The 22,500-nt window shown below is 47.0% G+C and overlaps 2 protein-coding genes across 11 annotated transcripts in view; one reads left to right on the forward strand and one right to left on the reverse strand.

The window, feature by feature from the left end:
• Positions 1-9,763, reverse strand: part of LOC135111165 (T-box transcription factor TBX20-like) — a 160,030-nt gene extending 150,267 nt beyond the window's left edge. Inside the window, exon 1 of one of the 7 annotated variants that reach the window (XM_064024209.1) lies at positions 7,613-9,763. The gene's annotated coding sequence lies outside the window, so the exon portion shown is untranslated. The remainder of the gene's footprint in view (positions 1-7,612) is intronic. The other 6 variants (XM_064024207.1, XM_064024204.1, XM_064024203.1 and 3 more) reach the window with 6 other exon arrangements.
• Positions 1-22,500, forward strand: part of LOC135111169 (sucrase-isomaltase, intestinal-like) — a 195,758-nt gene that overhangs the window by 127,143 nt on the left and 46,115 nt on the right. The gene's annotated exons all lie outside the window — the stretch shown is intronic.

The following is a 22,500-nucleotide window of genomic DNA, read 5'->3' on the forward strand; positions in this document are numbered from 1 at the left end:
GCGGCGAGCCCCCCACTTCATTAACATAATCTTGGAGCGAGGAGAGCCGCGGCGCCACTAATTGGGGGATTACGGAGGCGGGAGGGAGCCACGACCCCCTCTTTGATCACCCCCCTCACCCCATACCACACACACACACACACACACACACACACACACACACACACACACACACACACACACACACACACACACACGTACGCACGCACGGACGTACGCACATAAGTGTGTATCATGCTCATGTAAAATGTGTGTTTTTCGTGATTTTATTTGTTATTCTTGGTTATTTTTTTCTCTTATACTTTTTATCCTTTAGTTTTGTTACGTTATTCTTTGTGTTTGTCTTCTGTGTTGTTATTTCTTTATTATTCTTTTGCTTATGTTAAGTTTTATTTTATCTTTTTTTTTCTATTTATAAAGAAACAATAACTCTCTCTCTCTCTCTCTCTCTCTCTCTCTCTCTCTCTCTCTCTCTCTCTCTCTCTCTCTCTCTCTCTCTCTCTCTCTCTCTCTCTCTCTCTCTCTCTCTCTCTCTCTCTCTCTCTCTCTCTCTCTCTCTCTCTCTCTCTCTCTCTCTCTCTCTCTCTCTCTCTCTCTCCGACTCTTCCCCTCTCGCCCCCTCCACCCTCAGCGTCAGATTTGTGAAGGATTTTGCACCGCTACCTTCCCGACCCCTTGTTTCCCCTCGCGCGCCGGAGTGAGGGACCCAGATTGATGGAGGGTTGAGCTTCCCTCCCTCCTTCTCTTTTTCCCTCCCTCTCCTCTTTCCCTCTGTCCCTCTTTTCCCTCCCTCTTCTCTCTGTCTCTCTCTGTCTTTCCCTGTTGTGTGTATGTGTCTTTCTTTCTCTCTGTTTCTCTCTTTCTCTGTGTACGAATTTTGTCTGAGGACATTGAAACAGAGAGAGAGAGAGAGAGAGAGAGAGAGAGAGAGAGAGAGAGAGAGAGAGAGAGAGAGAACAACCATTAATATATTACAAAATTCTAAAGCACAAAAAGCTCTCACAGTCGAAAATTTTGTTCTCTCTCTCTCTCTCTCTCTCTCTCTCTCTCTCTCTCTCTCTCTCTCTCTCTCTCTCTCTCTCTCTCTCTCTCTCTCTCACCTGAGCCACGGTAGGGAATCCCACGCCCTCCCCAGTAATACCCCCGCTAAGGTTAGGCCCGTCGCGAGCCAAATGGAGGATTACCGCCCACCTCCTTCTCCTCCTCCTCCTCCTCCTCCTCCTCCTCCTCCTCCTCCTCCTCCTCCTCCTCCTCCTCCTCCTCCTCCTCCTCTTACTATCCTTACTACTCCTCTACTTTTGCTCCCTCTTCTATTCCTTTCTCTTCTTTCTCTTCATATCCATTTCATTTTCTCATTTTCTGCCATCTCCTCTTCCTCCTCTTCCTTCTCCTCCCTCTTTCTTATGTCATCTCTTTCCTCGACCGTTTCTGTTCCTCTTCTTCTTTTTCTTTCCTTCTTTTCATCTACTCCCTTTTCCTTTTCTTTTTTCTTTTTTTTGTTCCCATCTACTCTTTCTTCTCCTCGCTCTCTTACTTTTCTTCTTATATCCTCCTGTGTCCTTCTCATTCGGTTTTTCTTTGTCTTTTTTTGCTGTCTTATCCTGTTTCTCTTGTTTCTTTTTTCCTCTTCTTTTTTTCTTTTTTTTTTCTCTAACATTCTTCCGTGACTGTTTGATAATTAATTCTAACCTATGGGAATTTCCTCTTCATCTCCTCCTCCTTCTTCTCTATTTCCTGTTCCTTCGCTAATTTTCTCCACTTCTTCATATTTATTGTTATTGTCTTACCTTTCCGCTTCATCTTTTCCTCTATTCTTTTTTTCCCTTCTCCTCGTCCTACTTTCACACTTTCCCTGTCTCTCTCTCTCTCTCTCTCTCTCTCTCTCTCTCTCTCTCTCTCTCTCTCTCTCTCTCTCTCTCTCTCTCTCTCTCTCTCTCTCTCTCTCTCTCTCTCTCTCTCTCTCTCTCTCTCTCTCTCGTTACACAGTCCTTTCACGTAGCTTCCCACCCTCTGGCCTTTCCTCTATACCTTCCCCTCACATCTTCCCCTCTCTGTCCTCTCACTCCCCCCTCTCTAGTACATTTCCTCCTTCCACCACCACCACCACCACTACCACTACCAAGAATACCTGACGAAGTGCAATAGACGTTAATGTTTCCTGATAATTAATGATAAGGGTCGGAGCACCTTGGCAGTGATACATAGCAGGAAAGAAATGACGTTAGCAACTAGATCAGTATATAATTATAGTTAGCGGGTTAATGGTAAGGGTTTTGGATGGTAGAAGTAATGATATTGGTAGTAAAGAGACGATTCAGATGCGCACACTCTTAAATGGTTGGAGGCTTGGGGAATATTGCATGATGTGTGTGTGTGTGTGTGTGTGTGTGTGTGTGTGTGTGTGTGCATGTATTATTTAGGTCTTGTGCACGGAGGGAGTCTAGTAAATTGAACTAAATTGAACACGTGCTGATGCATAGATAGATGCGTTTAATCCGAGGAAAAAAAAAATAAGACTAAATTTGCGGTTAACTTTAGCTGCAAGACAGAGAGAGAGAGAGAGAGAGAGAGAGAGAGAGAGAGAGAGAGAGAGAGAGAGAGAGAGAGAGAGAGAGAGAGAGAGAGAGAGAAATTTGTGGTACTGATTTTTTCTTGGTGACATAACCTGTGTGTGTGTGTGTGTGTGTGTGTGTGTGTGTGTGTGTGTGTGTGTGTGTGTGTGTGTGTGTGAGTCTTTGTGTATACTGAAGTATGACATTATATATTTCTCTTCTCCCTAAGCTCTCTCTCTCTCTCTCTCTCTCTCTCTCTCTCTCTCTCTCTCTCTCTCTCTCTCTCTCTCTCTCTCTCTCTCTCTCTCTCTCTCTCTCTCTCTCTCTCACACACACACACACACACACACACATTAAACATTCCCCGCCTCAGTGTCGTCGGGATGACCACACGAAGTCGACCGCGTGAAGGGAATTGCTTATGTGTGTGTGTGTGTGTGTGTGTGTGTGTGTGTGTGTGTGTGTGTGTGTGTGTGTGTGTGTGTGTGTGTGCGCGCGTTCAACCTTACGCACTACCTTCGTATTTCAATTGCATTATTAATATACAACTGCTACATTATTATTACTACTTCTACTAACATAACCTAACAAAACCTAATCTAAGCTATCCTCACCTAACCTACTGCTACTACAACTACTGTTACTACTACTACTACTACTACTACCACTACTACTACTACTACTACTACAATAACAACCACCATTCCTACAACAACTAATGACAATACTTTCCGCAATAAATCTGCAACAACTACAACAACCACTACCACAACTACAATAACAACACAGCACCTAACAACACAACTACTAATACAGCTATTCCCTGTATTAATCTGACCACCGCCGTTATCGTTATCACATTACTAAGCTGATTTACCACAACTGCTATCGACAAGCGAGGCCTAGCGAGAGTTCACACCACCATCACCACCACCATCACCATCACCATCACCATTATCAGTACCGCTGCTTCTTCCGCCCAATAACAACCACGGCAGAAGAGTCGGAGAGGCATGGAAGAATATGGCATTTATTTGTATAGGTAAAGTTATCGATTGGTTGGCCGCTTGAAACATTCCAGCGGCATCTGTACCTACCCTGTGTTCTCTGGCGGAAATACCTCGAGTTGGGGGTGACTGTCTCAGTACCTTGCCGTGTGTTTGGGAAGGTTGGCAGAGAGCGTCGTGTTCCTTGCTTAAATGTATACTGTGTGTGTGTCTGCGTATGTGTATAGTGTGAGGAAGCGAAGAATTTTCACTGCGTATTCGCTTGTCAATACTATCGTTGTGTATTAAATATTAAAAGCACAAGGAGTTATAGTTATTTGGCTTGCACGGTGTGATATAAACATTACAGATTGACTTGAGTTGTAGTAATAGTAATAATAATAATAATAAAGGTATTGATAACAGCAGCAACAACAACTGTGATATTAATGATGATGGTGATGGTAATAGTAATAATAATAATAGTAATAATAATGATAATAATAATAGTAGTAGTAGTAGTAGTAGTAGTAGTAGTAGTAGTAGAAGTAATAATAATAATAATAATAATAATAATAATAATAATAATAATAATAAGTGACAAAGAAGAAGAAAAAAGAAGAGAGAAAAATATCGTCAACAACAACAACAACAACAACAACAACAACAACAACAACAACAAAACAACAAAGACACCCTTTCAGTAAAACACCCTGTGTAATTCCTCCCTCCCCAGCATCACTCCTTGGCCTCTTAATTCGTCACCCTACACGCCGCGTCCCTGCGTCCCCGTGTCCTCTAGAGCCCTCATCCCTCCAAGCACACACACACACACACACACACACACACACACACTTACAAATCGCAGTCACTCAAAGCACTGCACGCATTGACTAACCATTGCAAAGATAAACAAACCCACCTTCGCAATGATACGCGCTGGAAATGCAAACAGTCCCTTGATATGATTAGACGTCGCTTCCGTCACGATGTTTGCACGAGCCATTGTAAAAATCATCCCCCGTAACGTAGGTAGCCACTCGACAGACCGCAAAATGGAGGCCACTCAGCGAACGGAATAATGAAAGTTCCCGCTCCGGACGCCTTGTAATCACGCGCGATGGGGAAAAAAATTATGCGTCAGGTTCCGGTAAGTTGTAACCTTTGCTGGCTCACACCTCGCGTCGCCCTGCGTGGCTACGTCTGTACAGCAGCGAGGCATGCACAGCGACCCGCGTGAACTAACTTGCATGCACCTCGCTTTAAGTATTAGTGTATTTATCTATTCACTTGCCTGTTTCACTTATTAATTTGTTTATCTATTTATTCATCTGGTTTTGTGCGCGTTCAACATGGAGGACGTTCCGTATCGACTGTAGTAATTAATAATAACCTCACATTTCCTTTAATAAGTCGTAAGTCAGTGTGAAAATCGAGTGTGCAGCCCATTCGTTCCGGCGGGGACATGTAACCGGGTCGTTAATAAGATTATTTATTAATCCTCTTATTATTCCCGCCCTCCTTCCCTTCCTCCATCACTCGCCGCAGCGCCATCACCTCGCGGGGACGAACACGGATTCGGCGCCGCACTTCCTCACCGCGCCGCCTCCCTCACTCATTTATTTACTGAAACCCATTAATTAGTCCGTCCTGTGGGTGAGTGACTTGTCCATGCGTTCTCTCCCCGCCCGCAGCAACACACCCCGCCCTGCGCCGTCCCACCCAGCCCAGCCTCGCCCCACTCAAGGCAAATTATAGACGTGTGAAGGAATGAGCTCATATGTGTAATATATCGAGTGGCGCGGCAGGACACCACGGCGGGGTGCGGCGCTTCCGTGATGCCCCGAGGAGCATCCTGGCGGCGACTCCTCAGGGCAGCGACGGGACACACACACACACACACACACACACACACACACACACACACACACACACACACACACACACACACACACGCAGAAAAAACAGCGTTCGTAATCGGTTTTCCTGGCAAGAGTTCAGTTTTTCCTTTTCTTTTTTTCCCGTCAACAAATGAGTAGCCACATTTTACATATTTTCATAAACAAACAACTTGATGATCTTTAAACCTTCAACGAATGATTCTTTTCTTACTCATCTTTATTTTTTTTCGTGCCATTTTTATAAATTATTCGTGAGTCAAAAGTCATAATAAGAAGTTGCCTCTCTTAATCATGCAGGGCGTTCACAATTATTGGTCTCCTCTTTTATTTACAGAGAGAAAGAAAGAGAGAAGGAGAAAGAGATTTAGATGATGCTTCCTCTTTCTATCTGAACGAGAAGAGAGGAAAAAAAAGTAGCGGCTACCTATCACGAACTTGGATTATGAGACGTGTGTGTGTGTGTGTGTGTGTGTGTGTGTGTGTGTGTGTGTGTGTGTGTGTGTGTGAGAGTGGAGCAGTTTATTTATTTATTTTTTTCCTTTGATGATTTACGGGAAAAGTGTTCGCAAGGAGAAGTGAATGTTGACTGTTGCACGTTGCGTCTTATAGGAAGCTTTTATTATTAATGCATTATTCGTGTAGCAAAGAATATCGCATTCTCTCTCTCTCTCTCTCTCTCTCTCTCTCTCTCTCTCTCTCTCTCTCTCTCTCTCTCTCTCTCTCTCTCTCTCTCTCTCTCTCTCTCTCTCTCTCTCTCTCTCTCTCTCTCTCTCTCTCTCTCTTGGCAGGATGGTGTGAAGCTTAGAAGATGCGTTTATATATATATAGAGAGAGAGAGAGAGAGAGAGAGAGAGAGAGAGAGAGAGAGAGAGAGAGAGAGAGAGAGAGAGAGTGGAACACCTCACACGCCGTCAGCGGGATAATTAATGAGGAGTCTTTGGGATAACAGACAGACACGTGTTCCTCTAGGTTCATTTTATCAACACAGACACTCAGAAATACAAGTTGGATCATTAAGTCTGTTTTTTTTTTCCTTTCTTTTTTTCCCCCTCCTTCCTGAACCTTTTATTTTTTTCGTCTTTAATTATCAAAGAAAAAAATCTCTTCCTGTGTTTTTTCTCCATTCTTCCTGTAATTGATGTATTTTATAATCTAGTGTTCTTGTTTTGTTGTTCTTTTATTGTTTTTTGTCGTATATATATATATTTTTTTTATGTTGTTTAAGTCTATCTTCCTTACTTCCTTCGTTTTCTTCCCTCTCTCTCACCTATTGTCTTCCCTGCTTTTATCCATTCGTGTCCTTTCTTTATTTTTCATATTTTTTTTCCTTCCTGCCTCCATTCATCATCCTATATATCCCTTCTCCCCTTTTATCTCTTTCTTGTTCTCTTTCCTATACCCTCTCCCTTTCTCCCATCGTTCTCTACCTATCTTTCTTTCTTCCGTCTCTGTTTTCTTTCTCCGTCCATCATCCAATTTTCACTTTCCTTCTCTCGTTTCCTTCCTCACCCACCATAACCACCACCACCACTACCACGACCCTCCTTCCCCTTTGTGGTTGGTTGACTCTGTTTAAACCATGCAGGCCAGTCCGCTCTTTCCTCTTTGTGTGTGTGTGTGTGTGTGTGTGTGTTTGTCATACTGTACGCAGGTGGGGTTCATGAGCGTACACGTGCGGTAATGCCTTGTGTACGTAATAACCATTATGTCTGTCAAAACGGAAACGTGTGTGTGTGTGTGTGTGTGTGTGTGTGTACGGGCAGGTGGTTGTACGTGTCTGGTTCAGTGTCTAGTTAATGTCGGGTAGGTAAAAGCGAATGAATGAATGAGTGAGTGAAAGTGAGTGGAAGAGGGAACGAGTGAGCGTGTGTGCATTGCTATAGAGTGAGGAGCTAACTCACCGAAACTGACCCGAATGCGACGCCCACCACCCGCCCGTCTCCTGCAGCAGCTGAGGGCACTGCAACAAATTCCCCGTTGCCGCCGCCAGCCTTCCTGCTGCCAGGCCGCCATCCAGCCAGCCTCCACCACACGCTTAACAATATCCTCAACTTAGCAACATGTCATACGTTTCTCCACCGCCACTCTCCTCGGCTGGCGGGATTCGGCCGTCCTAAACGCTGGCCGCGGGTGTTTCGTGGCTAATTTCGGTTAGCCAGCAGCAGCAAGTTACCTTGTATCCTGGGGCGCCGCCGCCTCGTCCTCTGGTGGTGGTGGTAGTGGTGGTGGTGGTGGTGCTGGTGGTGGTGGTGGTTGGGGGCGGAGCGGGGACTCCTGCTACGTACAGTGATGTGGACGAGCTCGCTGACAACACACTCTCATAATCACATCCACTGCAATAACCTCCATTAAGCACCAACATCTGCACAGCCACACGCGGCCACAAGCCTCCCACCGCCGCCTGCCACTACTCCACCGCCGCCGCCGCCGCCACCGCCGCCACCGCCGCTCCGATTCCCGCCCAGTAATTGTAGGAGCAGAGCCTCCGTCCGCCACGCTCGGGCGTCGCTCCCCACCTCCTGCACCGCCTCGATCCTCACAGCGACACTCGGGCGAGGCCACGCCGCCACACGCCAGTACCAAGGAGGGCCCCGGCCACTGGGTTACAAAAGGGCTTCTTGCTTAAGGAAATCGCGCGCGAGAGAGAACTCAGTTGATGAAGCTGTGAGCGCCGCCATGACAGTTGGGGGAGGGAGTCGACGAGTTGCCGACGGTCCCCAACGGCCTCTTGTGTCCTCGGAGGCGTCGCCGCGACCCGCCTACCTCGCGCCGCTCCAGCGTCTCCGGCGAGCACAGCCTCCGGCATGGAATCAGGAACACAAGTTAAGAAATGTTTGTACCTCCCGACTGGGGCTGGAGGAGCTCGGGTATTTGAGGCGAGCGGCGAGGTGAGGCAGGGCGGGCGGGAGGGAGGGCGAGGGGGCGTGAAGCCTGAGTGACAGCGCGGCGGGGGAAACGGAGTCGGGCCGGCGGGAGGCGGGGTCAGGGGCGCAACACCTCCACTTATTTACTTGACTTTTTATGTTCTAACGATTAGCAGACTCGAGCAAGGGCGGGGGGAGGTGGGGGAGCGCAGGAGCAGAGGGAGGCAGAGGGAAGCACAGAGGGGGACCGGGCCGTACCCTCTTTTATTTTTTTAATCCCTGCTGCTAATTCAATCCGAGCGTCTCCTCCCCGATTCAGCACCACATCGCCCTCAGGATCTGTGCGCCGTGAAGCCATGCAGAGCCCAGGGACGTTTCTTTTTTGTCCGTAGCCCGCCCGCCTCCCACGCCCGGCAGGCGGCAGAGGGACCGCCCGCCACAGCACCTGATGAAGTTGACTCAGCCCTCAGGAATCGTCCTCCTCCATCATCCCCTCATTAATGGCTCCGCGACCCCTTCCCCTGCCCACTCGTGACCGTCGGCTCTGCCTCACTCTGTGCCGTGGCAGCATAATTTGGTGAGGTATTTTTCCACCTCCCTCCCTTGGTTCGTCGCCGCGGGCGCTGAACACCGCCGCCACCACCGTGTTGGTTTAGTCGGCGGGACAACGTAATCTTGTTCTTGCGCGCGGCTCATCCCCCGCGGCTCCGTCCCGCTCTGGTGGCCCCGTCTTGTCGCATCCCTCTGATAACTTCTAATCATAGTTGCAGGAATGAGTTGTTTAATCAGTACATTTACTCCCGACTCCTCCGTTTTGTGTGGCCACCGCCGGGAGGGAGCAGTGAGAGGCGGAGCGGGCGTGTTCAGGGGCGACCAGTGGGTTCAGAACATCGCCAGATCTGAAGTGAACAATGACTCGGCTGTAAAATTACTCGCTCCGTGTCAGGTGAAGAAGCCGGCGTCGTAGGTGGTCGGGAGGGGCGCCGCGGCCCGCCACTTCCATTTCCCCTGACGGGCGGCAAAACCTTCTTGCGGTCACCAGCTTAATCTTGTGGTTGGCTCCGCCCAGGGGCGTCACCCAGAACCTCCACCAATCAGCGGCCGAGACTGACGAGGCAATCTCCTCTTGTTATGGGGGGTTGACACAATCATAATGGGCCGCGCTCACAATGTTTCGTCCCGTTCCACTCCCAATGGCTCCTCGGGACTCACAAAGACTGTGCGGCAAAGTGACTGGGACTCTTCACGTATTTCTGGTGAACTTACTGAGAGTCCTCACCAAACACCCAAACCCCGCGTGCCCTGAGGTGCCCCTGACCCGCCACCCCTGGGCCCTGCAGCGTGGTGGCGTGAGCATGGCAGGGCGGCGAGGCGAACGATAGCTGTGGAGGCGGCCTTCAATAATATTCTCTGGCTGCACACAATGAGCAAATAATATTTCAAAGGCGCGAGGGAGGGAGGGAGAAGGGAGAGCCACCCTGCCTATCTGGTAGCATCTGTACCTCTCCCGACGACGCTGAGATTACGAGGGCCACATCATCTTATAGCGTTTTAGCGTCGCCCCTTCCTTTCATATATTATCGCAAACACTCGCTGGATTTATTGCCAATTGCATACATATTACTTCATCAGTGACCTCCCTTGTACGCCCTGATGGATGGCCGGAGCCGCGGGGCCGATAGCACTGTGAGAGGACTGTCTAAGAGGCAGCGGGGGGGAGAGAGGAGGAGGAGGACGCGAGTAGGAGGGGAGGACGAGAGGCAGATAAAGAGGAGAGGGATAGAGAAGGGGGCGAGGCAGTGAGCCAGATTGTATACACAGACATGCAAAAGATGATAGAGTCGTAAGGACTTAGGAGAAGGGGAGGAGAGGAGGAGGAGGAGGAGAAGAGGAGGGGCAGGGATGTCAAGGGGAGAGAAGTGGTGTGGTGTCAGGAGGCTGGTAAAGTGAGGGAGGAATGTGGCGGAGTATTAGGAAGCGGATGAAGGGTGGAGAGCAAAGCTGCACTGGAGATAACAAGGGAGCGCAGAGAGAGAGAGAGAGAGAGAGAGAGAGAGAGAGAGAGAGAGAGAGAGAGAGAGGACATAAGGGTGACAATAAAGAGTAACAAACACGCACAAGAAGAAATAAGTGCATACACCACCTAAGGAAGTTATGAAGTTATGAAAATTGACTTAACTCCTTGTATAATCAGAGAAGGAGAGAGAGAGAGAGAGAGAGAGAGAGAGAGAGAGAGAGAGAGAGAGAGAGAGAGAGAGAGGAGAGAGAGAGAGAGAGAGAGAGAGAGAGAGCTGTCAGTGAACTATTGACGTCTGAGATAATAGATGTATAAACAACATTATAATCACACACACACACACACACACACACACACACACACACACACACACACACACACACACACACACACACTAAAGTATTCCTAGCTAACACATTTATACTGTATGGACACAAAACATTCATATCCATACATACCATACCTACCACATGAAATTATACTTATATAAAAAGAAATACTTGCATACATACTAGATACATACGGAGCATATACGTATAGAGGTAGCATGTATAGATCTGTTTTTCCCTCCAGTATCGCTGAGAAAGAGAGAGAGAGAGAGAGAGAGAGAGAGAGTGGGGGAGGAGGGGGAACTTACCACCATACAAAAACACATGCATCTCTAACGCCCGCATAAAAAAAAAAAAAAAAAAACAGCGTCGCTTTCTCTGCTCCTCCTTCAGTCTGTCCCTTTACTCAACAGCTTCGCCTTTCTTCAATCCATCCACTCCCATCCTTGCCTTGCTCTGCTTGTCTGTCTTCCATCCAACACCGAACGAACGAAACCGCTCTCAACTTGGTCTTGTTCTCGTCTCCAAGGAAACCAACCAACCATCAAGAGTGAGAGAGAAGGAGAGAGGGAGAGGGAGAGTGAGTGGGAGGGGGGGGGGACAGGGAGAGGCTTCACATTGGAACGAAAACTCCTCTTGGAAATGCTCAAGTTAGTCTTCCTTTCCCGCCAGCAGCAGCAGTGTTTGTTCCGGCAGTGTTGTTGCTGGTACGCTTCTGTTCTCTTGTTGGGGAATGTAAAGCAGAGAGAGAGAGAGAGAGAGAGAGAGAGAGAGAGAGAGAGAGAGAGAGAGAGAGAGAGTTGTATAGTGCTTAAAGGAGGACAGGAGGAGGAGGAGGAGGAGGAGAGGTGTCGAGGCCGCCCTTGAGGAGATAACACGCTGACACTCTCGTAGGGGCTAAGAGAGAGAGAGAGAGAGGTAGAGTGGAAGAGGGATAAGGAAGGGAGAAAGCTGGTGGAGGAACGTTTAAAGGAAGAAGAGTGTGTGTGTGTGTGTGTGTGTGTATGATGGGAAGGAAGTGAGGGAGGCAAAGGAAGGGATGTTTTGAAAAGTGGAGGGTGGAAGAGAGAGGAAAGAAAAGAAGGGAGGAAGTAAGTGAAGTAGGGGAGAAACATTTGAGTTAGTACAAGATGGAAGATTGTTGAGTAAATGAATGAAGTGAGGAGAAGGAAGGAGAAGAGGGAGAAAAGGAGGAAGAAGAAGAGCTGTAATAAGACGAGGAGAAGGAGGAAAAACTGGAATAAGGCGAGAACAATAAAACACAGTAAGTAGGAAATACGAAGACGAGTGAAAAAAAAAAAAGAAATCCCACATGAAAAATAGAGAAGAATATTAATAAAAAAAAAGAAAAGGTTAGGTTAGGTTAGAAATACAAAGCTAATAACAACCCAGTTAAAGTAAGCAATAAATTAAGTTATATTGATTAGCTTAGTGTCTAGTCTTCAGTGATCTTTAAGAGAGAGAGAGAGAGAGAGAGAGAGAGAGAGAGAGAGAGAGAGAGAGAGAGAGAGAGAGAGAATAACAATCACTCTATACTCCATTTTACGTTGAAAGGAAGGAGGGGGAGATGAGAAAAGAAAAAAAAAAATGGTGGTGGCGATGGTGGTGGTTGTGGCTGCGGCGATGGTGTGTGTGCGTGTGTGTGTGTGTGTGTGTGTGTGTGTGTGGGCAGAGACCGTGGACAAGAGGAATTCATGGCCACACAAAGCCTTACCCAGATGCCCTCGTAATAAAGATGCGTTTGAAAAAGAAAAAAAAAAGATAGATAGAGAGAGAGAGAGAGAGAGAGAGAGAGAGAGAGAGAGAGAGAGAGAGAGAGAGAGAGAGAGAGAGAGAGAGAGAGAGAGACTTACTTAATAGTGTTCAAAAACCTCCACGTGCAAAGATTTCTGGTTTGGGAGAAAAGAGGAAGTGAAAGGGGCGATGTAGGGACTTGGGGGCGCCTTGAGTGAGAGAGAGAGAGAGAGAGAAAGAGAGAGAGAGAGAAAGAGAGAGAGAGAGAGAGAGAGAGAGAGAGAGAGAGAGAGAGAGAGAGAGAGTAGGGATATAGAGGAGAAACGGAAGAGAAGAGGTAGGAGGAGTCAGGAGGTAAGGGTACAGGGGGTCGAGAGGAGAGAGAGAAGAGAGGAGGAGGGGAGGAGGAGAGAGGAAGTTTGGAGCACAAGAGGCATGGTGATAGTTGAGGGTTTGTGGCTTTTCTCCTTTGTTGGAGGGAAATGAACGGGAGGAAGGGAAGGGAATGGAAAGGGAGGGAGCAGAGGAAGGAGAGGAGGGGAGGGGAGAAAGGGCGGTGGTGAATAGGGCCGCGAGAGTCGGGGTGGTCCGGCGCGAGTGGGCTTGGCACGTCGAGATCAACGGTAGCTCGAGAATATTGATGGGGAGAAGGGCGTCTGTTGTCCGAAGCCTGGAGACGACTCGGGAACAAGGCGGGGAGAAACAGGAGTAGGAAGAGAAGTAAGGGAGAGGAATAGGAGAGGGGAGAGGAACATAAGAACATAAAAAATAAGGGAAGCTGCAAGAAGCGACCAGGTTTACACGTGAGAACAAGAATAAGAACAAGAACAATGAGAGGAAGGAAAAGAAGAACAAGAACAAGAACAAATAGCAGGAGGAAGATTAAGGGAAGATAAACAGAAGGAATAAGAACAAGAGGAGGAGGAAGAGAAGAAGAACGAGTAGCAGGAGGAATAATAAAGGAAGAGGAGAGAAATAGGAGGAAGAGAAGAAGACATTAGAGAGAAAGGAAGAAGTCGAGGAAATAAGGAATAGAAAGAGGAGCAGGAGAAAGAGTAAGAAAGAAGAATAGGAGGAGGAAGAAGAGAAAAAGGAGGAGGAGGAAGAGAAAAAAAGATGACGACGATAAGGAGAAGAAGTAGCAGGATGAAGAGAAAGGAAGAGGAACAGGAAAAGAAGAGAGGAAGAAGAGGAAGAATTAGGAGGAGGAGGAGGGAGAAGAGAAAAAAAAGAGTGGAAAAGTCAAAGGAGATCGAAAAGAAAAAAAAAAAGAAAGAGAGGAGAAGATTTAGAAGAAAAGAGGTGAAAGAGGAAGAGAAAATGAAGAGAAAAACAACAACAATTAAGAATAACAAACATGTAAATAGAAAAAAAAATCACATGCATAAAATAAATAAAAGGAAATAGAAGGAAAATATCTCAGAAAAACAACGAGAATAAAAGAGAGGAAGAGGAAGACAAGCAAAGATAATGATGGACAATGTAAGACAAGGAATGCAAGAAGGAGGAAAAAGAGGGCGAGGGGTGAAGACGGAGAGGGAATAGAAGAGGAAAAAGAAGAAGAGGAGGAGCAGAAGGATAAGGAAGAGAAGAAGGACGAGGAGGAGGAGGAGGAGGAGGAGGAAGAGGAGGATTCAACTTTTACCAGACCTCAAGATGACACTCGAAAAGACTCTCTCTCTCTCTCTCTCTCTCTCTCTCTCTCTCTCTCTCTCTCTCTCTCTCTCTCTCTCTCTCTCTCTCTCTCTCTCTCTCTCTCTCTCTCTCTCTCTCTCTCTCTGTACACTCCTATTATCTCCATTCAAGATGCTGAGGAAGACAAGACAACATTCTAAGAGAGTTTTTAAAGAGTTTCAAAGTTACAGCGTCCCTCCTTACCCCGTGTTAGCCCTGGGTGGCCGGGGAGCTGTTGGCGAGTGCACGGTGAGGAGTGTGCAGTAAGTGGAGCTAAAACACTGCGCTCTCCAATGTGTGGGCGGCTTGATACACTCCCACAGGTCTTCGTCTCTCCGCGTGGCGTACAGAAAGATCAGATACGTCACTACCTATTGTATGGTCAGTCCTACAACCATATTCTGAAACACTTCTGCGCCACATCTCCACTGTTTTTCTAAAGTTACACGAGTTTTTAAGCCCGTATTTAAGGTTCTAGATATAAATTAACGATACTTGTGCATTATGAAGAGGAGAAACACACGTGAGAGCCCGGCTAATCGTCTCTGTGGCCATTGAAAATAGTCGTGGTGAGAGAGGAAAGCACATCAGAATACGGGTCTTACTAGCTCCATGGTAACATAAGGGGAATTTTCAGCAACAGTTACAGCTACCAAAGAAAGAAGCAGCGGGAGACCTGATGACTGTCACGAGGCTGTGATAATATGACTTGTGTAATCAGAAAAGACAGGGTAGTATAAGCAAAGGCTGGGTATTATATATGTATCCTGTATCATATATGTATCCTGATGAGCCGCCTGACGAAGCCCAGCCGGTGAAGTTGACGGGGTTAGGTTCACGATTCTCAGTTCTTCAGCCTCAGATGTTAAGTTACTATAAAATTATCCTCATATCCCTTTTAATTGTATTGCCTGCCGAGTGCGTCCATTGTGCTGCCTGATAGTCCCCGAGCAGTGACCGTTTCTTGGCTCACCGTTTCTCTCTTTTTTTTTTTTTCCGGTATCATGGTGAGTTAGTAAATATTATCCTTGTCCTTAGAGTTGTATTAGCCGGCTGTGTGTGCGTGTGTGTGCACTTTTACTGGTTAAAGACGTAGTACTACAGCCGTGTGTGTCTTTGTGTGTAAGTAATTAGAGTTTACGAGGCACACATGTAAGTATGTTGATAACCGCAACCACTGCACTCCGACACGCACACCAACTGTTGCCAAACACCGAGACTAATTATGGTGTTTGAGGCTCCAAAGACGCCGAACCTGCCCGCCTCGCCCTGTGTGGCGGGAACCTTATTAAGCGGGTTCATCACTGGCCTGCAGAATGCGTTCGTTTTGATCAGCGTAAATAAAGCCAATGCTCTCTCGGTGTGTACTTGTGTATATTAGAGGCACTTAGTACCGACCACAGACTTCCTACACGGCACGTTAGTCATCATTGATTGCAAAATATAAAAGGTTCGCCAAGTGAAGACTGTTTCGAGTGTACGCACGCACGTAATTATTGACAGCAGCATCCTCGCACACAAGCGTCGTAACTCTCGCAGTATTCATGCACACCGACAGGCAGGCAACCTCATGTGAACAGGAACAGTAGCCGGTGGGTGGTCGCTGACGAGTGTTCTAGTTCATGGGTATTCATTCAGGAATGCTTGGCGTTGCTCAAGGTTGTGTTCTGCGCCTTCGTTTTTTTCTTGATATTAATTCACTTTTAAGACCGGAGTTTCATCTAAGACTATCACTGGCGTTAATAACAAACAGTTCGCGGCGTGCACCTCAGCCACATGCAGCGTGTGTTGCCAGCACTCCAAGAGGTGGAATTTCAAAAGTTAATGTTCAGTGTAATCAGTGACGTATGAAGCTGAATCCAATTAAAACTCATTCGTATAATTAGTTGATTAGGACAACGCTTGCCTTACATACAGATAATACTGTTAATAATTATGTAATCAGGGAGTGTGCTTCATTAAAGTTATTCCGCTTGGCTAATGACTACAAGCTTACCTTTGATCCTCACGTATGTAAGGCCTGTTGCTTCACCAGTACCTCACAGGCTGACCCCTTACCCTCACCGCAGAGATCTAATGTATCTTAGTGATTATACTTACTTACGATCACTGCTCCTCCCTCTCAATGCGAACAAAACTCGAGACTCAACCTTCTAATAAAACTTGTGATCACTGTAGCTTGTGTCTTCACTCTGCCAGCCCTTTCTATGCTAAGCTCAGGAACTCTCCACTGATTCTGTGATGTTAACGATAATTGTACTACTAGTAATGATAATAGTGGTAGTAGTGGTGGTAGTTGTACGTAATAGTAGTGGTAGTGGTGGTGGTGGTGGTGGTGATAGTAGTAATAGTAGTAGTAGTGAGTGATAAGGGGGGGAGGAGGAGGAGGAGGAGGAAGACGACGACGACGACGACGACAACAACAACAACAACAACAACAACAACAACAACAACAACAACAACAACAACGGTAACAATAACAACAAACATAGCCATAAAAATCGATATATCAGACAGGTACACGCTTGAACGAACACACACACACACACACACACACACAACACACACACGAGAACATGGTAGCAGTGGCAGCCAGCAATGGTGGTGGTGGTGGTGGTGGTGGTCGGTGGCTGCTAACAAGGCCTGGCGGAGGGGTCTTGAGGGCGCCCTGCTCACCCATTATCGCCGGGGACTGTCCAATGAATCACGGGAGCCACCAATTTATCAATCACGCCTCCAGAGTCGCGATGAGTAATGGCCGGCGACCCTTTGCCCGCCTCGCCCTGTGTCACTTCTCCTGCTCGCCTCTGTTCACTCGTCCTCCTGCACCAAGTATTCACCATCATAAGCCCTGCAGTATTTGTCTCAGGTGCATTTGTTAGCGTGTGGTGCTGTGTTGTTTTCTGTGGTTAGTTGCTGTGGTTCCGTGGTGTTCTGTTCAGTATTCAACCGCAGAGACGTTCCCCCCAGTACTTGTTTCAGATGCATTGCTTTTGTCAGTGCTGTGCTGTGCTGGTGATGCGCTGTGGCTAGTTGCGGTGACTGCGGTGCGTGTGTGTGGTAATCTGTGGTTTCCTGTGGTGGTAGTGATGGTGGTAGTGGTTCTAATCTCGGTGTATCGTAGGTCTTTTTGGCTTGGTTCTGTGTATTTATCTGTGTACGTAGATCGTGGTATGTCTTTGGTGTCCTATGGTTCTTATCTTCCTCTGAGCTTTCGTTGTTTCGTGTCTTCTTTCCTTGGTGTCCTCGTGGTTTCCGTATGGCCCTTGTCGTCCCCCTGTGGTTACTGTGCTGGTTCCGCTTGGTTCTGCTGGGGTCCTTCCGCTGTGGTTCTTTTTCAGTCGTTCCGCGGTTCTGGGTTGTCTCTCTCTCTCTCTCTCTCTTCCCCCCTTGGATCTCCTGTGGTTCCCTTGTAGTCTCTCCTTAGGGCGCAAGATTTGTGGTGTCGTTGTGCTGGGACTGTTGTGGTGGTAAGATAGAAATGAGGGCCTTGGAGTCATGAATGAAGAAGTCAGTCAGTCAACCAGTAATTCATGCAGTCATCCGGTGTAGTCATTCCGTCAGTCAGTCAACAGTTATTCAGTTATCTAATTCATTCATTTACTTAAGCAGTCAGTCCACTCAGCTTGCTAAGGAATCTGTCAGTTACTCATTCATTAAGTCAATCATTCATTAAGTCAAGTATATCACCTGATTAGCAAGCTTGTCAGTCAGTCATGTAGCTACCCCATCAGTCTAGTGAACCAACCAGGCGCCGGGCAGCTGGCACGTCAGTCAGTCATTCTGGTCAGTCACTGTGTAAGTGTGAGAGTGAGGCCGCCCCGCAGATTAAGGCTTGCCGGCGTGCCACGGAACACATGACGTCACCTCACACGTCCCGTCATGTCTACTGCCGCGCATGTCACGGCGGGAGGTAAATGAACACAGGTGTCCATCACAGTCGCTCTCTCCGTGGCCTGCGCTGTCTTGGTTTCTTTGCTCCTCTCTAAGGCGACTCGTGATTGGCAAGGAGAGACGAACCACAGCACTGTCAGCCTACTGTCGCCTTACTCAACCCCTTCCCTCTCACTCCTCAAGCTGAATGAAATGATTTGGCTTAAGTTTAAAGAGCATCTCAATACGTATCACTGAAACATCGAGTATTTTTAGAATATTACTGTGTATGGTTTTATATTTCGCTTATTAAAATCATCCAGTGTTACCCAATTGAAGTTATTAGCATTAGCAGGAGGCTCGAGGAAACAGTACCGCTATGCTACAAGGTGTGGTATGTATATTAGGTAGGCTCAGATTAACAAAGGATAAACCTCCCTGCCAATCCCAAAAGCATGCAACTGGTGATTACCCGGGGAGAAGCTGATACGAGTGACGGTTACTTGGCGAGCGAGGATGTGGTTTATCCCGCAACTTAATCAGAGCAAAGTATGGGGAGTGTGGCTGTTCAGTGCATCATGTGCTATCAGTGAATTGTGGCGAGGATGTATCATGATTGGCTCAGGATGTACTGGAGCTGCATCACGATTGGTTTAAAGTGCACTGAGGATATATCACGACCGCTCGAAGACGTACTGAGGATGTATCATAATTGGGAGGAGATGCATCGCTCTGTCAGCCGGCGAGCGCAGTGCAGGGCTTAGTAAGATTCAGGAAAGGGAAGATACTTGGGGTTTTTGTTGCCAAATGGACGTGTTGGTCGCCTCCCCTCCAGAGTCCTGGCGGCGCTTCACTCCCGCCGTGTAACGCCTCGTGCAAAACACAGCAAAAAAAGAACAGGAACAAGAAGAAAAAAAAAAGTAAAGGGCTACAGGTAAAAGAAATAACAAATAAAATAAGGGGGTGCAGGTGAGCAGGGGAACATCTGCAGAGATGAGGGCGGTGCAAGTGTTTCCCTGGCCACACTTGTAATGAAGACGCGTAGTCCGTATTGCAGGCGTGCACACCTTAAGTCATGGGGCGCCTTATGCAACATTCTGCCCTCGTGTAGTGAGCGTCTTTCATGTACTTTGTGCCTGTAAATGATACGTTATGCACTGAGGGAAACCATAATTATGAGACGGCCATCCCTTAGCGGCAATACAAAACGTTACAGGCGAGAGAGGAATAATTATGGAGGAACCCGCGCGGACTGTGAATTCAGAGGTTCCACTCGGGCGTTCATGAAGCAGCAGCGGCGGCGGCGAGGACTAATTACCTCACTGCACCCCAAAATCGACACTACAGAGCCTGAGAACTACAAATATATTTTTTTCTACCGTACTCAGATATGGGGAACTCAGATTTTGCAAGAACCATTCACAGCATTAGATAAGGAAGGAGATAAGAGGCAAAGGATGATGCAGTGGGTTGAGAGCAAGGGATAGGGAGAGAGCAGTGGAAAGAACGGTTGAAGAAAGGCTACTTAAAGGATAGGGAAAGTGTGTGAAAGAGGAGGAGGTGGAGGAGATGAAAGGAAAGAATAAGAAACGAAAGAAGAATGCAGTACGAAGGGTGAAGAGAAGTTAGAAAACGGAATAAGCAGTAGACGAGGAGGTCTGAAGGAAGTAACAGAGAGAGAGAGAGAGAGAAGGGAAATAGAAGCGAATAATGAAGACAGAATACGAGAAAGAGGAAAAAAATGAGAGGAACATGAAATAGACGAAGGAATTTAAAGAAAACACCAAAAAGGAGACGGAGAAGACAATAGGTATAAAAGGAAGACATGGAAGCGAAGAATGAGCGCTGAATAGGAGGAAGAGGAAGACAAGAAGACGGAAGAGCGGCATATACGGTGTAGGTGAGAAACAACACAGACACTGAAAGAACAAGGAGGAGGAGGAGGAGGAGACAGAGAAGGAGGAGAAGGAGGAGGTGAAGTGAGGCAGGCGTTATTCATCATCATTACCTGAGGCAGGGTTGGAGGAAAAGTCACCCCCCTTCCCTCCACACACCCACTCCTTCACTCTGAGCCTCCTGCGTCGGTTTCCTTGAGGCAGGCTGACGTGGGGGGTAAGCGGGGCGGGGCTGGCGGTACCTGGCCGGGGGCTGCCTCACGAGGGACGCCCGATGATCGATGCGTTATCACGCTGACGCTTAATAATTGAGTCAGACCGTCAAAGGCAGGTTTTCTGTTACCGATAACTGCGTGGAAGTTATCAGCGAGTAATGAGAGAGAGAGAGAGAGAGAGAGAGAGAGAGAGAGAGAGAGAGAGAGAGAGAGAGAGATTACTGTACATAATGAGGATTGTCTTTAAGGAAGATATCAAGGCGGGAACACGATGAAAACGGAACAAAACAAAACACACAGAAAGCCAAGAAAAAAGAAAGAAAAAACGAACATTACGAAGACATGCAGGTAGTGAGAAGTTGTGTGTGAAATGTTCAGAATACTCTCCATTAATAGCCCATCAGGATTCAGTTCCTCACCACTGTTTTGCATGACGTTCAGAAACCGCAGATGAAGAAATGTGTGAGAATGGACACCAGACGAAAGAAATTAATATTAAAAGTAACACTCGTACGTTCAAGCAATAACTCGCCGACACTTCAGACTAGAGAGAGAGAGAGAGAGAGGGTAGGGGGAGTGGGGGGAGGGTTAAAGAAGCACTACAGTCTCTGCGCCGCGCTTCACCGCTTCCGTCTGCGCCGCGCAATAACTCTTGGTCACCAACGAGGATTATAACTCAGAGCCTGCCGTCATCCCCAACCCGGGCGGCTCCTGTGGCCTGAAATTGTCTTATCTGTTAGTTGTAATCTCGGTGGAATTTATTGGCTGTTAGCGTCGTCGTAGTAGTCTAAGATTCTCTCTCTCTCTCTCTCTCTCTCTCTCTCTCTCTCTCTCTCTCTCTCTCTCTCTCTCTCTCTCTCTCTCTCTCTCTGGTTAGTCAGATTTGTTATGTTGTTTGCGTACAGGTCAGAATGGTGACTGAAGGAAGCCATAACTATTTTTTTATTTATTTTTATTTATTTGTTTTTTTTTAACCTTGCCCATCACCATCATCAAGGCTCACCGATAAGGCTCACTCAGGTGTCCTGCAGGAAGGGAAACTAATAGTAGGACAAAAAGACAGACGCAGAGTGTAACTGTAACAGAGAGAGAGAGAGAGAGAGAGAGAGAGAGAGAGAGAGAGAGAGAGAGAGAGAGAGAGAGAGAGAGAGAGAGAGAGAGAGAGAGAAAGAGAGAGAGAGAGAGAAACGCAAACAACCGTTATCCCAAAAAATTAATAAAACCATTTTTTTTAGCACTTACTGGAATAAACATAACCAAATATGAGTAAATAGAGAAAACAAAAACAAAACAAAAACTCAGAACTAACTAAAAATAAACACAAATAAGCAAGAAAAAAAAACGTACTAAACTGAAAAATACTAACACTTGTATAGCTCTCAGTGGTGGTGGTGGTGGTGGTCATGGTGGCGGTGGTGGTGGCGGTGGTGTTGGCGGTGGCTGCGTCCTGACAAGCGGTGGTGATGAACGAGGGAAGGCGGTGTGCTATTACCCTGATTAGGCCATTAAGCAGCGAGGCCCCGGGTGAGAACAATGTTGGGAAGGGAGGGAAGATGGGGACGACAACGACGACGAGGAAGAGGAGGAGGAAGAGGAGACGGAGGAGAAAAAGGAGATAGAATAATGTTACGGTTCTTCCAGAGAGAGAGAGAGAGAGAGAGAGAGAGAGAGAGAGATGGATAGAATAACAGAAAACTGAAAACTCAATCTTTCCTTACTCCTCCTCCTCCTCCTCTTCCTCTTCCTCCTCCTCGTGGGTATCGATCGCTCATGCAAGGCTGGGCGGCGCAAGATGGTTACCTCTTGGCCTGTCTTGAAGGTGCTCCACTACACTCGCTTTACGCCTCCATTTCCCGCGGCTTTACTCGCTCTACCTTCATTTCTCTCTCTCTCTCTCTCTCTCTCTCTCTCTCTCTCTCTCTCTCTCTCTCTCTCTCTCTCTCTCTCTCGTTTTCATGTCTTTATCGTGTTTTGAGGTTAAATTGTGACTTTTTGTTTATTTTTTGTCAAGTTTTCGTTTTTTTTTTTACTTTTTTATAACCGTGTTCTTTTATTCATGTTTTGAGTTTTGAAGAATTTTGGGATTAATAGTCTTCGTTTTATTATTTTTCTCTCATTATTCACGCAGAACCTTTTTTTTTTCTTTTCCTTTTTTCTTTTTTTTTTTTTTGCCATGAAAGAAGAGAATTAAGAAATGTATACTCATATAACATCGACAGAAATCCTCTCTCTCTCTCTCTCTCTCTCTCTCTCTCTCTCTCTCTCTCTCTCTCTCTCTCTCTCTCTCTCTCTCTCTCTCTCTCTTCCCCCTAGTAGTGGCGCAGGAAATGTCGCCGTAACTTGGCCACCTCTCCCTCACTACCGCCGACTTACAGGCATCTAGAAATGGACTTACGGAGACTATTACAGTTTATCTCTCACCTCCGAACTTCTCCCCTCGCCCTCTTCTCTCTCTCTCTC

The sequence above is a fragment of the Scylla paramamosain genome, chromosome 21, assembly GCF_035594125.1.
Source record: "Scylla paramamosain isolate STU-SP2022 chromosome 21, ASM3559412v1, whole genome shotgun sequence".
Classification (NCBI taxonomy): Eukaryota; Metazoa; Arthropoda; class Malacostraca; order Decapoda; family Portunidae; genus Scylla; species Scylla paramamosain.